The 16,969-nt window shown below is 37.0% G+C and overlaps 1 protein-coding gene and 1 pseudogene across 2 annotated transcripts in view; one reads left to right on the top strand and one right to left on the bottom strand.

The window, feature by feature from the left end:
• The window catches only part of DGKH (diacylglycerol kinase eta), a 195,681-nt gene that overhangs the window by 21,402 nt on the left and 157,310 nt on the right, over window positions 1-16,969 (top strand). The gene's annotated exons all lie outside the window — the stretch shown is intronic.
• On the bottom strand, window positions 745-3,404 carry LOC108514106 (mitogen-activated protein kinase 6 pseudogene; annotated as a pseudogene).

Raw genomic sequence — 16,969 nt, 5'->3', positions numbered from 1 at the left:
GTGTTTGCAAATAAATTTTTAAAACTAAGTTAATTTTTGTAAGTAAATACAGAAAATATACTGATTTGCTAAAATAAATAAGATGTGGTGTATTAACACTTCACTATAAAGAGTGAATACCAGAACCTTTATAAACAGTGAATGAGTCTTATTAAGAATAGTTTAGTACAATAAACGCTGGCTAAATAGAAGTGCATTTTGTGAAGCACTATGGGTGGTATATGTTTTGCCACATATTTTTGTTACTTTGAGGTAGATAACACATGTATACCAAATTCCACATTCACTTTCGGTTGCTTCTGGTATCATGTGTTTTAAGAAATGTGTACAGTATGAAAAACTGGAAACTACTCATGAATGAAAAATGTCTTAGAAAAAAATAGATATTTTCATGCAATTGTGTACAGTCTCACTGTGTAAATTTCAGGCAAGATTTGCTTCCTGTAAAACAGATCATTGTTCTGTGAGAGGATGTTCTTTACTTGTCTTAGTGCGTTTCTTTTGTCTCCTCCTGCATTGCATTATTTTGCTCTATTCATTATTTTTGTGTGCAAATGACATGTCAGTTAAAATGAAAACTATCTCACATGTAGAAAAGAAAGCCTGGATTTTAAAACCAAGTACTGATAAAATCCTTACTAAATGACACCACCTGATTCAAGTAAAAAATGACTTAAACTCTAGTAATAAAAAAAGACAAAATACATTTCATAAGAATACAAAGGTAAATGTCTGCTGAGTGTTTTAGTTCAGATGTTTCAGAATGCTGCTGTATGTTTTATGAAGAATTTGAGGGGAAAATGTCATAACAGAAGGTGTTAATTGGCTTAAGTGGTGACCCAACTGGACTGTGAAACTGCGGGATACTATGGACTCCAGCTGCTTGTTACAGAGGAACTCCCCATTGTTGTTCAGAAAGCCTTCCTCATTTCTCTCTCCCCAAGCTTCCCATCCTCTGCCGACTCAGTTTCTAGATTTCAGGATCTTCTTTCCTGCTAAAGAACTTGTCTAAGTAACTAGTGTGTTTTCCTTCTCCACGTGTTCATCCTTTCTTACTTCACAAAACCGATTTATGAGAAAACAGTTCTCCCCATCACTCACAAATGGGCTGTCCCAAGAAGATGGGTACAAAGTTTCTAATTGAGCCAGATTTGCCATTTCTTTTTGCTGTTTTTCTTGGCTTACTGACTTTGATATCAAACTTTTCAATTCTAGTTGGGACACTGAGCTATTCAAGTCATTTAATTTATCAACAACATCAGTAGGCTAATGTTGGAAACTAAATTAAATAGTTCCTGCAACAAAGGAATGAAAATCAAATCCCTGATTCTTTTCCCTTTCTTTTCCAGCCAGTTGCTGTGATGCTTCCTCTAGCGCTGTCTGGGTTATAACCAATCCATTTCTTTCACATTTTGATTTGCTTTTCTTATCAGATTTTTCTTTGCTTTGTTCTTTCCAATTGGAAAGATCTGTAATAAGCTTGGGTTCATAGTAACAGTTAACTTCACTCTCTCTCCAAACTAAGTTATCTAAATATGATCATGACCTCGTTTTGTTACAAGTATGGCTACACTCCAGATCACAATATTTGTCTTCACAATGATCTGGGTACTGCCAACAAGCCTCCGTAGAGTAATTGGTATCAAAAGCAGGATCCGCCAGATACCTTTCCCAATCTCCATCCAGATATTTTCGGGGATCAACTTGTACTTCTTCATCAGTGACATCAGACAGAGTTCTTGGATGTAGCGGTACTTCAATATGAAAATTGTTATGTTTAGGCCAATCATGGTCTGGAAACTGACAATCATGGTACCTTTCCCAGTTATAAATGTGACTGAGTTTCATCCATAAGCAAAATATCATGAGCTTCATCTTCAATATGAAAAGGATGGCTTGAAATTGGCTTATCCATTGGAAAAGAATATATGCTCATGTAAGGATGGGAGAGCGCTTCTTCTGCTGTTAACTGATCCATGGGGCTAAATGTCAAAATTTGTTCCAGGAAATTCAGTGCTTCTCGCCTAATTCCTGGAAGTGGCTGAGTTAAAGGTTTGTGTGGCTCAGTCATGTGATTTCTAATGTAAACTGGAATTACACTGAGACGCTCCTGATGATCTTTCTCATGTACAACAGGAATAGATTCTAAAGTCAGCTATATCTGTTTAAGTTCATGTGCACCTGCAAAAAGGGTTTTACCAGTCAGCATTTCAGCAGACATGCAGCCTGCAGCCCACATGTCAATGACTTTAGTATAATTATTAGGAGAAAGTAAAAGACATGGAGATCTGTACCATTTAGTAACCAGTCCTTCAAAAGATGACCCTTATGGGAATAATGAGGATCCATGATCCATGCAAGACCAAAGTCACCTGTCTTCAGCACCAAGTCTTCAGTATTAATGAAAAGATTAGCTGTTTGAGATCTCTGTGCAGTACATTCGCAGAGTGAATACACTTGAGCCCCCCTAGCAGCTGATACATGAAAAACCTGGCATGCTCTTCCAGTAAAGGGCCCTGCTCCAGCACTTTAGACAAGTCTGTCTTCATGTACTCCTGAACAATGTAAACACTGTTTAGTTCCATAAGAGAGCCCATCCACATCATCTGTTAATTGGCTCCCACTGGGACCAGAAATTTCAAACACTTTCACAATGTTATCATGGTCAAGTCTTCTAATAATTTCGATTTCACGAAACAAGGAAGAAAACTGGCATCAAAAGGAAAGATCTTTCGAAAAGGGAGAAGAAAAATCATTATGTTTCCACAGCAAGATGGTTTCTTGATGTTCATTGCTTATGCCAAACAGGCCTGTTGAGTTCCCTGTAGATTTAAAGCTCAAAAAGCTCTACTCAGGTTGAGAATTTAAAAGATAGCAGTACTCATAGTTCAAGAAAGGGGCAGCAACTCTGCAGACATTTAAAGAGAACACTCAAGAAACTCAAACAGAATAAAATGACATACTATGCGCTCAGATTACTGTGCTAAACGATTTAACATTTAACAAAAATGTGAATAAATATGCACCCAACAGGCTTCTATGAGCATTCTCCTCACGGTGCAGATACATTCAGTGTTGGACTGGTCCTGAGCAGCATCGTTCTAAGGTGCTGGTAAGCACTATTTGTGTTTGCTTCTTTTCTTCTTTTGTTGCTATATATTTCAACAGGAAGCCCTGGCGGCTGTTAGTTAACAGAAGATGTCGTTTGTTAATGATCTGGTGGCTCCAGCTCACCACAATTAAAATCAAAGCTACTGTCCATCTTACTCTGATACAACGGGACTTCTCTGAATCATCAAGAGGGTGCAGGCCCTGAGGACAGCCCCCAGTGTCAGCTCAGGTCTCCGGCTGTGCTGGTGGCAGTGGTGTCTCTGAGGCCCTCGCTTTGCTGCAGTCGCCGCCATGTGACACCGACCCATGAGAGAGGGCCCTGTTGGTTTAATTTATTTGTTTTTTATTTTTTTATTTTTATTTTTCCTGTTGGTTTAATTTAAAAGGAACAACCCTGAGACTAGAGACATTCTTAGAGACAGAAGGATGTGGCTGACTTTTATCAGTACATTTTATTTTATTTTATTTTATTTTATTTTATTTTATTTTTTGAGACAGAGTCTCGCTCTGTCACCCAGGCTGGAGTGCTGTGGCCGGATCTTAGCTCACTGCAAGCTCTGCCTCCCGGGTTCACGCCATTCTCCTGCCTCAGCCTCCCGGGTAGCTGGAACTACAGGCGCTGCCACGTCATCCGGCTAGTTTTTTTTGTATTTTTTTTTTTTTTAGTAGAGACGGGGTTTCACCGTGTTAGCCAGGATGGTCTCGATCTCCTGACCTCGTGATCCTCCCATCTCGGCCTTCCAAAGTGCTGGGATTACAGGCTTGAGCCATTTTAGTAGAGACGGGGTTTCACTGTGTTAGCCAAGATGGTCTCAATCTCCTGACCTCATGATCCGCCCGCCTCGGCCTGCCATAGTGCTGGGATTACAGGCTTGAGCCACCGTGCCCGGCCCAGTACATTTTATTTCCTTTTCTCTATCATAATGACCCCTGGCATCACTACTCAGTGTTTATATAATAGATTCCCAAAATGGTCTTTAAAAATAGGAGCTGTATTTTGCTTCTGAGTTCATATTGCTTAATGTTTGAATTAGAAGAAAAAACTTTTGTTACGAGGTCACTTTCTTATTAAGTTTATATTTGAACAGTTAGTAAGCAGGCTTATTGAAATGCTGTATGACATAACTGCTCTTATCTTTGAGGCAATGCAGTGTTGTGGTTAAGATCATGGACTTTGTTTTTTGAGAAAGGCCTGGTCTTAAATCTCAGTTGTCCTGTTTACCCTCTAAGTGACTTCAGGTAAGTTACTTAATCTCTGTGACCCAGCCTTGTCTCTAAAATCTGGACAATAAATGTACCTACCTGATAGAGTTGTTGTGATGATTTGCATGAGATAATTTGAGTATTTAGAACCGTGGCTGGAACATAATTGGTTCTTAAAAGAGGTAAATTATTGTATTGGTGTTAAAAGAATATAGATGATGTTCCACTGTAAGTAAATAAAATCAGCATCTAAACTTGAATTGCGATGATCAAGAAAAAAATGTTTACCTTGTAAAGAAATACAGATCTGCCCACTATCATGAGGCAGTGGCTTCTCATTAGCTCTGTTTTAGATCATTTCTAAATTTACTAGACTGTGAAATCTCATTATGAAAGCCTAGACAGGGTGATGTATGTGGAGTTCTGTTTATAATTAACACCTCATAGAATGTAATGTTTTTAACCAATGAGTTTTAAACAAAAGAAAAGGGATTTTCAACTAATAAAAGTCCCTCCCTCACCTCAGAGGTCACCTTCTCAGTGCGACCTGCCGTGGTGATGCTATCCAGCATCGCAGTCCCCACCCCCAACCTCGCATGCCCCAACTTCTTTTCCTTCTTAACTTCTCCCCTTAGCACTGATCACCATCGAATACACTAGAAAGTACCATTTTCTCTAAATCCATCTTCTAATATTAGACTATAAACTCCATGGGGGGCAGGGATATTGGTCTGTTTTATTCCTTGCCCTGTCTCCTGTGCCCAGATCACTGCCTGTTTTATATAGTCATTGCTTAAATGATATTTGTTGAATGAAAAAGGGAATAGTTCTGGTTTTGAGAAATTCTTTTATATATTTTAGCTGTTATGATAATATTCATCCTTCTCTTTGCTATCTATTTGGTAAGAGGAATGAAATTTTAGAGCAGTGTCCTGCTCGATATACCCTCAAGATTTTAGAGCAGGGCATGCAGTGTATTAATTCCTTCTTTTCTTTGCCATTTATTAAAATAGTGTGTATTTTGTGCAGGAGATCAAAAATTAGTAGAATGCAGTCCTTTCTTATAGTGGGGGAGACAGCTATATGTACAGATATACAGATGGTCCTTGACTTTTGATGGTTTGACTAAAGATTTTTCAAATTTACGGTGGCAGAAGCAATACACATTTAGTAGAAATCATACTTCGAATGCCCACACAACTATTCTGTTTCTCACTTTCAGTACAGTACTCGATAAATTATATGAGATATCCAACACTGTATTATAAAATAGGCTTCGTGTTAGATGATTTTGTCCAATTGTAGGCAAAATGTGAGTGTTCTGAGCACATGTAAAGTAGGCTAAGGTAAGCTATGATATCTGGCAGGTTAGGTGTATTAAATGCATTTTCAGCTTATGATATTTTTAACTTTTTATTGGTTAAAGAGGATGTAACGCCATTGTAAGTTGAGCAGCATCTGTATATGGTATACAGCCATGCATGCAAATATATATGGTAATGGATACATGCTGTCACAGAAACAAACATAGCGGGTGTTCTTGAGCAGATATGGAAGGCTTCCAGAGAAGGTCACATTGAGCTGAGTCTTGAAGTGTGGTTAATGACAGTCGTGCACCAGGAAAAGAATAGCATTCTAGCAGCACTGAACTGCATGATGCCTTTGGCGTTTCCTGCGAGTACTCTGCTATGAAGCGTCCACTGAATTCATGGAACTTAGTTCTCATAGAAATTATCATGGTGTTTTTGTTAGACTGTCTACAACAGGAAAGATGAATTAGAAAATTTACTGAGTTCTGTTTATACTCTTATTATGATCAGATAAGTGTTTTGAATTAAATATATATGAAATTAGAGTCATTGTTGTCTTAAGGTACATAGAAAACTCAATAATAGTTGAAGGTAGCTGATTTGTTTGCATTGCTGTGTTTTGGACATAGAGAATTATTACTGGGGTAATGTGTGTTTTGTTTTAAAGAGTAATTTGGCTTAGGTATTATTATTCTTCAGAATATGATTTTTGCCATTTTTAAACCCTGTTATTCTTACAGCTTCATGTCTTCTGTGAGGTCTTCACATCATTTATCAAAATTTCCATCCTGAGGATGATAAAAGTTCAGGTATCTCATTCCAAATTGGTTGTGTGAAAATCACCTAGATTTCATCTTCCTGTTTTCCTTTGAATAAATTAAAGGAAATATTTGCAAACTTTTTATTTATCAGTGACACAGTAAAATAACTATTAAGATATGATTTGAAAGAATCCACATGGAACGGCAAGAAAGACACCCTTGCCCTACCTTGGCACACAGGCTATAACCTACCTGTTTATTTCCTAACTCAGGCGATGTATCAGAACAAGTCACTGTCTGTATCCATCCATCCATCCATCCATCCATCCATCCATCCATCCATGCATCCACTCATCCCCTAACAACTTGAATATAGATCCTATTTATGTGCTGGACTTACAAAGACTAATGAAACACATCTACATTTTAGCTGTTCATTATCTAGTGTGGTTATCTAATGTTGAAGAAATGCTAGAGACATGCTTCTAATAAATGCATAATTTAATTTAGCAAAACAGTTTTTGGAAAAATAGAATTGGAATTTGAAAGTGTGTTCCACTCATGAAATAAGGGTTACATGGGGCTTTTGTTTCACATGGAGCATGAGACTGGCAGTGTGTAGTAATGGAGATTAAGTTAGTACAGCAAACAGACCCTTATGCCTTTTATTCTTACTAATTGTGTGATAATAAAGGAGTTGTGTAACATATTAAAACCTCAGTTTCCTAACTTTGAAACTGAGATACATTCATGTGGTTGGATTGTTACTCAGATTAAATGAGATAACTACAAATGAGCTTTGATTTGCTTTCTGTTTTTTTTCATACTTTTTCCTGTGTTAGTCATGTTTCTGCAGTTTGTTAACTTCATGTGTACATTTTCTAGTGGTGTTTGAAGGTGTAATAATCCTTCCAATTTTTGTTAATACATTTAGAGTAGTGCTTTGGGGCTAGAAGATTGGTGGTGACCATGCTGTCACATTGTTTCTCACTGTTCTAAAGTGAAAGAACTTTATAATGAAAATACTTATTTCATCATGAAAGTGCGTCTCTTGGGACCCAGGACGTCAGTGAACATGAGAGCTAAGTGTAAAAGTGCACTCAGGACTTGGCTCAACTTCCACTATCATTATTTTTGCACCATTGTTAATCTGTATATAAAATAACTTTTTCTTCCCTTAAATCTTTCAGATCCCCCTTTGAAACTTAGCTCTTAACAAATTTGTCAACTCATGCCTGTTGCTGCTGCTAGCTTACTTAGTCTACTGAAAGGTTATTTATTAATGTCTACAGGTTGCTGGAGTCACTAACTGAAACTTAAGAAAGGTGCAGGTGGGGACTCTTTTAAGCCTCATGCCATGATGGATGTTCATCCAGTCAACATGGTTACCATGGCAAGCACTGGCTGCTACCTGTTTCAGCAGCTTCCTCCTACTCTTTCCTATTTTCAGACTGCTATCTACATTTTACAAGCTCATTGTCACCTTGGTTCTGCCAGTGTTACCTAATTCCATCCCTTGATTTCTATGCTTCTCATTGAACCTTCCTGTTTTTAAAGGCACCAAATCTCCAGAACAGTCTTAAAAAATGTTTTAATACCATAAGTATCATATAAAAATAGCCTTTTCCTTTTTAACATAGCCCACTTTCAATGTGATTCGACTTTCCATTTGGGATTGTTGTGTGTAATCCTCTTATAGCCTTTTTCTGGAAATTCCAGATGGTGTTTGTAAATATTGTGCAAGTGTATTTTGTAAATAAATTCCTCAAAATTTAGTCTATTATTTTTTTTAAAAAAAACCCAAGTCTAGGTGCCAACACACCAACTGAAGTTTTTAAAAATTACTTAACAAGTAAAATCATTTCTCATGTTGTTTGCAGCCTGCGTTAACAGACTGCTGTGTTTGTTGGATAGGAGACAGTGCAATTCTTTATTGGCTTAAAGAATAAAAGAATTATTATATAGAGAGAAATTCCATGTATGCTGTATTTGTATGTGCAGCTGATCTAAGGTAGTGATTCATTTTCTATTACCTGTCATATTCTTGTCATGCAAACTTTCTATACTGGCCTTTTGGATAATGACCAGTTGAAGAGAGAAAAGAAAATCAGTCCTCAACACAGAGCTGGAAGGAGAAAGATACAGTATTTATATCAGGAGACTGCTGTGTAAGAAAACATCGTAACCCTCTTTTTTATTGCCCATTTTCCAGAAATCTTACTGCTATTCAAGTTTAGGTTAACCTCTTTTTATCTGCAGTTGGCTCTATTTTTACTTTGTTTCTATTTCTTGTGACCATAATGTTTTAACGTATAATGTTGAGAACGTAATTCTCTTTTCCAAGAATATATAAGCAACAGAATATTGGTTTAAAAAAACGTACTATTTAGATATTTTTTTTCCCCTACAGATGTGATAGTGTAATTCATCCAAGGGAAGCTGCTTGAATCTGCTAATTAAAATGACTTGCTATAGCTCCACCAGTTTCTGTAGGATGAGAAAGAAGTTTATGAGTTATTGGAAGTTATAGTTCTTTTTTTTTTTTTTTTTTTTTTGAGACGGAGTCTCGCTCTGTCGCCCAGGCTGGAGTGCGGCGTATCTCGGCTCACTTGCAAGCTCCCCTCCCGGGTTCCCCGCCATTCTCCTGCCTCAGCCTCCTGAGTAGCTGGGACTACAGGCGCCTGCCACCGTGCCTGGCTAATTTTTTTGTATTTTTAGCAGAGACGGGGTTTCACCGTGTTAGCCAGGATGATCTCGATCTCCTGACCTTGTGATCCGCCCGCCTCGGCCTCCCAAAGTGCTGGGATTACAGGCGTGAGCCACCGCGCCCGGCAGGTTCTTATTTCTTAAACATGCCATAAAATGTGTCTGTGTGTAATTTTTTTCTTTCAGTAGTTCATAACTGAGATTTTTATCCTGTTAAATGAAAGCCCTCAAAGATTTTCTTCATCACCTTTTATAGAACACAGAATTATGCATCACTTTCTCTTCATAATGTTTTCTTACTACTTTCTTTTGGCAGTTCGGTTTAGATATTCTTGGTGCTTTCAAATTGCTCATATTTGTAATAATTCTTCCACTAGACCATTAATAAATTCTGTAACATAGCCCCTGAGAGACTGGATAGTGTGTAGAAAGACTAAAAGCTGCTTTATTATTCTGCCCATATTATGAATTTAACAACATTTCTAAAAATAACAGTATGTTTTCCTGATGTGATTTAGATCTCCACTATATAATACTTAAAATACTTAAACATGAGTTGCAAACTTCAGAGCAGAAAAACATCATTAGAGAAAGTCTGGTATCAGAACCTTGGAAAGCTTCATGAAGCTTTACTATTGATTATTACTGGTGACACTACCTTAATGTTTCAATAGCAAGAAAGAATAAAGTCATTTACCCAAGAAATAAAAAAAAGGATCAATAGTATGTTCATGTAAGGAATGACGAATACAGTTTTCTGAATATTATCCATCTGAAGCAGAATGGAAATTGGAAAATAACTTTTACTATCCTTGGCCCTGGCCTTGTATTTTTATCTGGTTAATGGAAAAGTTAGAGCAATTTAGGTCAGCCTATTTAGAAACATCTTAGACTGGTTTGTCTTTTGGTTGAAGGCATTCATATTCTCTTCTATCTAAAGAAAATAAAAGAGACAGCTGACCATCCAGATTTAAAGGCTGTCTACTTCCATTTCAACCAAATAGAATTAGGATAAAAATATCCAGCTATAATGTGAGCTGCAAGGGTAGTTTGGGGTTATTTCATCAGGAATCTAAATGATTTTTCTGATTCCAGCCCTGCTTCCCCCTAGTTCTTTCTCTGCAGTTAAAGTGATCTGTTTATTTCTTTAAAAGAGAAATATTTTGGGGAAAATGAATGGAAAAGTAAAAAGAAGATAATAGTCTTTCATAGTTCCACCATCCAGAATTAAATAGCATGAACATCTTGTTATAGTTGCTCCTATTCTTTTTTTTATTTTCTGGAACTAAAATTACTCTGTTCTTTTGCAAATATAAATATGATACATGAAATTGTAAAGAATCAAAGGAAGTGTAGTAAGTACTGCATCAGTGAGCTTTCCATGTTGGAAGCAAAATATTTTAGACGTTTTAAGCAGAAAAGGATTCAATTCAGGGAATTGTGTTCTTAAAACATTCCTGAGAGGTCGGGATGTGTGAAAATCAGAGACCGCCACTGGACTGTAAGTGTTAAGTTGCCATCTAGAGGTCAGGAGGCTGCTTCTATTACTGGTAATTCTGCTGCCACTGCCATAGCTGTCTCAAACCTGCAGGGCTGGTGACTAGATGCTGGAATATGGATTCTCGTCACTGCAAACACATACTTCTGTTGGACCTTGTTTTCTGGCTACCTGTTAACAGCTAGAAGGTGGCCTTTGCTTCACTTTCACCTTCCAAGTCTAGTGCATCTGATTGGCAGAACTCAAATCACATCCAGAACCTATGGGAGTCTGGGAAATGGAGTTTTTAGCTTTCCTGCCCATGTGCTCTGAGGGGTTGGGTGGAGGACACAGGGATGCACATGGATGCCAGATGCCAACAGATAATACCAAACTGAAGCATAAAACTGAAAACTCTAAAAAACCTTGAAATTCCACTTGCCAGAAATAACTCTAATTAACATTAGGAGTACTGCATTCCAGACATACTTTCTATGCCTATAGACAGATAGATAAAAATACTTTAAAAAATAGGTTCATACAATAGATATTTTAAAAGTAATTCATTTTACTTTAACATACTGACAGAATGATTGAATTTCAAATACATTTCTTTCCTCTCTTAGAGAGGTATATTCTTTTCTTTCTTTTTTTTTTTTTGGAGATGGGGTCTGTCTCTGTTGCCCGGAGTACAGTGGCATGATCTCAGCTCACTGCAGCCTCCACCTTCCGGGTTCAAGTGATTCTCCTGCCTTAGCCTCCCAAGTAGCTGGGATTACAGGCACCCACCATCAGGTCCAGCTAATTTTTTATATAATTTTTAGTAGAGATGGGGTTTTGCCATGTTGCCTAGGTTGTTCTTGAACTACTGACCTCAGGTGATCCACCTGCCTCGGCCTCCCAAAGTGCTGGGATTACAGGCGTGAGCCACCGTGCCTGGCCCAAGAGGTATATTCTTTAAAAAATACGTACAAATTTATGGGGTATACGTACAAAGTTATTTGTATATTTTTTCAAAATATATACAAAGTTATGGGTATATATACAAAGCTTTGGGGTATATGTGCAATTTCACCACATGCACAGATTGCATAGTGATCAAGTCAGGGCTTTTAGGGTATCCATCACCCAGATAATGTACAGTGTACCCACTAACCAATTTCTTATCATCCATCCCCCTCCTACCTTCTCGCCCTTCCAAGCCTCCATTGTCTCATTTCACGAAAAGAGGGGTGTTATTAAAGAACCCTCTAGGTTTAAGAAAAGAGTAAGAAAAGGATTTCAGTTGCTTTGGTCAGTGGGTTTTTGCTCATCACCCCCATTCCAGTTTAGGTGTGCTCCCTTGACCTCCTAGGAAAGATGAACTATTCTCACTCACAGAGTTCATCCCTGTCCCCTCCCACCACCTCCTAACTTTGTATGGTCAGGTCGACCTTTTGTTTTGTAACCATAATGCTAACTTTAAAAATTATTTTTATTTGAATGCATTCAGCACTCATCATAAGTCATTTTACCACAGTTTGTGCACTTCTGAGTTCTTTATTTTTGACTCTGTTCTTAACTGCTTGTATTTCATTGTTAAGTAGTACTTCCAAGAATGGTGCATGGGTGTTTTTTGAGTTCTCTGAGGTTTGAAAATGTCTGCTTGTTGTTTTTAATCCATGAATAACTTGGCTAAATATGATACTCTTTGGTCCCATTTTCCTTCCACTTTCTTTTGACTTTTTTATTGTGGAAAAACCCAAGGTCAGCCTGATTTTCTCACATTGCTTTTTCTATCAGGATACCTGAAAAATTCTTTCTTTATCCTTGAAGTTCAATAATTTAATGTCTTTGTTTTCACTATACCCAAGTACAAAATTACTTAACATGGTAATTTAGATTTCTTCCTCATCTGTTGGTGCCCTTTTTACTTTATGCTTTTTGATGTGGTGCATTCTACAGAATAGTTAATGTTTATCAGATCAAATGTAAGAGTGTTAGAGAAGGCATTTAACTGCCCACTTCCAGATTCACTCTATACCTTATGAGGTGCTGAGTTTCGTACCATATAGGTGGATGAGCACTTGTGGTTATGAGATGGATTTCTGCCCCCTGGGATAGAAGTTCCTTCCCAGCTCTGGTATTCCTTAATGAGTATATTATGACTTCCAGTATAAGCTCATATCTAGGTAGTATTCTAGTGAAATCTTTTGAGTGGTCATTATGTTTGGTGTAATGAAATGAATGAACTGTTTCCATTTCTTGATCATGATCTGTTAAAAACGAACTTCTGAATCCATTTTACAGAAATCTTCCTCTAAGAGTTTTAGATTCGGAAAAGGCTATTAAATGTGACAATTGTAAATGAAGGAAAAATCAAGTCTACAATATCAAATTATAACAAATAATATTTGTGACTGTTTATTTTCTGTCCTACTTTTTTTTTTTTTTCCTTGAAATCTGTAAGCTCCAGGTTTCTTGGCATTTTCTGGTAAGTACACCAATTTTAACTGTTATTTAAGTTTTCCTTAGAAGATTTTTATCTCATTATTTATCTGGGTTTTATATATTACACTTTTTATAAGATTTTATTTGAAAAAAGAGGCTTTATTGAATTTAATAGTTTAGAACTATGAATCTAAGTTCATATCACTTTACAGGCGAGGAAACCAAGAATCAGAGAAGTAAGTGACCTACCCCAGCCCAGCTAGTAAGTCACAGAGCCTAACTCCTAGTTTTTATGCTTCTTTAGCCAAACAGTACTGGGAAATGAAAGCTTGGAGTGTTCTTTGTTCAAAATTTACCATGCTATATATGTATTTTTAAATACTAGAGATACATTTTATTTTGAAATAATTACTATCATGGTTGCCAAATGAATTTTCCAATATTATCATTCTTTTCTTTATTTTCATCATTCTTTTCTATATTTAGGTTGCTATGCTACTAAGAAAAATCTTTCTCTCCTATTTTTTTTTTTTTTTTCCTGGAGATGGGTTCTCGCTCTATTGCCCAGGCTGGAGTGCAGCAGCATGATCTTGGCTCACTGCAACTTCTGTCTCCCAGGTTCCAGCGATTCTCCTACCTCAGCCTCCCAAGTAGCTGGGACTATAGGTGTGCAGCACCACACCTAGCTAACTTTTGTGTTTTTAACAGAGACAGGGTTTCATCATGTAGGGCCAGGCTGGTCCTGAACTCCTGACCTCAAGTGATCTACCCGCCTTGGCTTCCCAAAGTGCTGAGATTATAGGTGTGAGCTACTGTGCCTGGCCTTTTTCTCCTGTTTTTAAAATTATCTTTGTATATATCAGTTTGGACTCACAGCTCCATGTTTTATTCAATGTATATAAACCATTAGAATTATTATTTCTTTGGATGCCCGAATTGTCTCAGATTATAACAGTAGGAGCCAGCTCAGGCTGTTTTCTCAATTCTTCTGATATGTCCCCATCATTCTTAAGCACTTAATTTTCTGGTATAATGAGATATCCAGAGTTCATCTTGCTCTCTCTTTGCCCCAGCTTTGAAATCAGCTCTTTCTCTAAGGATTCCTGCTTCCTTTCAGTGAAGAATAGTATTTAGAAACCAAGATCTGAGCCTTACATGTGCTCATTGGTATTGAGGTGTCACTGTTCCCAGGCCCTCTCAGTGGACAGAGTTATATCTTATTTATTTTTGTATCAATTAATATTGAAAACAATGAGTTCACATAGGAACCTTTGATTCCAATCCACCCCACAAAGGTCATTCACGTTTTTTTCCTTAGACAATGAGAAACCTGGCTCTCATTGTCAATATATTTAATGTATCAGATCAATCCTCCTCATTGCTATCCTCATTCCATGTAGGTTCTTACACCTCCTTGTAGGTTGCACACATAGCCTTCTTTCTCTGCTTAGGCTCTGACACGGGCAGTGGCCCATGAGGAGACCTGCATTACCCTTCTTGGCATTTGACACCCCAGACTTTCTACCTTGCTCAGTCTCACCTAATGGCTTTTGGATTGAGTTACTAAAGAAGGAGAAACATCTTACATGTTTATTGATAGCAATAATAGCAAAAGTAAAGCTATTTAAAAAATTTTTTTTCTAGACCTTACAATTGTATTTTTAATGACCTTCTTTATGTTCTTGTGATTTTCATATTCTTAGTGTTTATTCTCATGTTGTTTGTCTGATTATCCCAAATTATATTCAGCCATCAATTTCTATTATACGATTTTTCCCTCCCCAGAGTTAATACATTTCCAAGACAAAGACCCATTTTTTTTTTTTTAACTTTAGTTTATGGTACAGTGATTTTGCTTGAGGTCATGGATGATTGGATCTCACTGCTTGTCCTGCAGTAGAAATAATGTTTTAAAAATAATGCTAGCTTGCTCTACGTAGTCAGTATTTTCAAGTCACCATTTTCACCAGGTTCTAGAGTGCTGTCTAAATTTATTAAGAGAAAGGCACTCCATATTGACATTTCTCGTAGAAGGTTAGATGCCCCTTCTGTGGACATCAGTAATACTCTGTATTTCCCTTTTCTTTACATGTACAAATTGAATTGCCAATTCATATTTGTTTCCCCAGTAAAGCCTTCAAACCTTGCTTGTTTGGTTTAAGTATCTCTGGGGCTCATCATGGAGCCTGTTGAAGTTCTTTTGAAACGAATTGAAGAATGGGAATAATAGTTCTAGTTCTTCGGGATAATGGAAACTAGGCTTTTATGCTGGGACTCTCTTCCTGTTTTTGGTTTTTAGGAAAAAGGCTAGAAAATCCAGCTTCAGCTAGAGTAACAGTAGTAATTGACTTGAAAGTATATCAAAACAAAAACTGTTAAGGTCATGAGGATTTTAAAAGATTAGTGAATATAAATGAAGTTGTTTAAAGATGACACTGCTAGTAAATATGTTGTTAGTGGTCAGCATTTTAAAATGTGTGTGAAGCAAAAACACAAAAAAAGAGGGGGAGAGATTTGCTTCGTGCTTCAAGGAACTTGCAACTTAAATGATGAGAAATCCAGAGGGGTGGTGATGGAGGGTGTGGTGATACAATAAGTAGCCGTATGACATCGGAAGGTCATTGAAACTTTTTCCGCTTGTAAAATGGTGACATGCCCTCCTCTCTTTCTATTTTATTCAGCTGTGAGACTCAAATGGAGAACTTTTAAAAACCATAGTTATACATATGCAAGGTTGGGTTATTTTACCGTTTGGTAATGCAGGAAGTTCTGGCGGGGTTCCTGACGCCATTTTATCTAGCGCTGCCGCTGTAGGCAGGGGGCGCCGTGCGGAGGAAGCAGGGAGTGTATTGCTCCCCTGCCCTGGGATACAGCGGAAGTTGGGGTGCGGCCTGAACTGGGCTTACGGTTGGACTGGGCTTCGATGGCTTCCATGAGCAACTCGTTGCTTCTTGAGGACCCATGTCTGACTCACTAACCCACCCACTAATCTTTTCCCTTTAGGGAGCCCAAGCTACTAGGACAGACAACTTAACCTTCTTTGTTTTTAAAAGCTTTAAAGAAATATTGAAAAAAATGAAACAGGCTAAATAAAAAGAGAGAGAAAAGAAAAGGTACCCCTGGAAACCAACGATATTTTCTCAAGTATTGTACTTTGTAAGAAATAAAAGTGGAATTAGTGTTAAACCCACTTTTAAGAAGCATGAACGACACGGAGAGGGGCAGCATTCCGGCCTGTCTCTACCTACAGTCCAGGTAGAAACAGCGACCAAAATATGAGAGCAAATTATGGTGAAGCCATAACTAGAAATTGATCACTAACCTTTAATCACAATCTAGGCATAATTATTGATATAAAAGAACTCCTGGTCATCCATATTAATGTAAATATATTCAATATTTAATATAAAAGACAATAGACGTTTATACATATATGTCTTGCACCATAGTTTGTATACGCTTACAGATGCTTGCACCATAAAGTTATTTTTAAAAATCACTTAATTTTTTTTTTTTTTTTGCCATGTTTATTCACAGGTATCTCTTGGAAGTGCTTATTGCTGTCCAAATAGAAATAGTACGATCTGTTTTTTTTTTTTCTTTGATACTACATCTTAGGAAATTATCCCATCTGCTATTCAGTATTGTATACAAGAGTGCTTGCGTGTTTTTAGTTTAGGTGTAAATATTTAAAACTACCAGATTTTTTAAAAGGAAGTTATTTACAGTAGACTCATTCATCTTAAAGAGTTTTATAATTAAAAATTGATACTAAGGTTAAATCTATATAAACATAAGATATAGTTACCTAAAAATGTATTTCAATGTATTGTGTATTTTTAAACAAATGTTAAAATAACTTTGATGGTTATGTTTTATTTAACCATTGTATTTTTAGAATATAATTTTACAGTTAACAATATTCTGTATAGGTTGCTACAGCTAAGGATTAGACTTTTTTTTTTTTTTTT

The sequence above is a fragment of the Rhinopithecus bieti genome, unplaced genomic scaffold (genome assembly GCF_001698545.2).
Source record: "Rhinopithecus bieti isolate Rb0 unplaced genomic scaffold, ASM169854v2 scaffold_32955, whole genome shotgun sequence".
Classification (NCBI taxonomy): Eukaryota; Metazoa; Chordata; class Mammalia; order Primates; family Cercopithecidae; genus Rhinopithecus; species Rhinopithecus bieti.
Note: the sequence above shows the minus strand (reverse complement) of the source record. Positions and strands in the feature narration are given on the sequence as shown.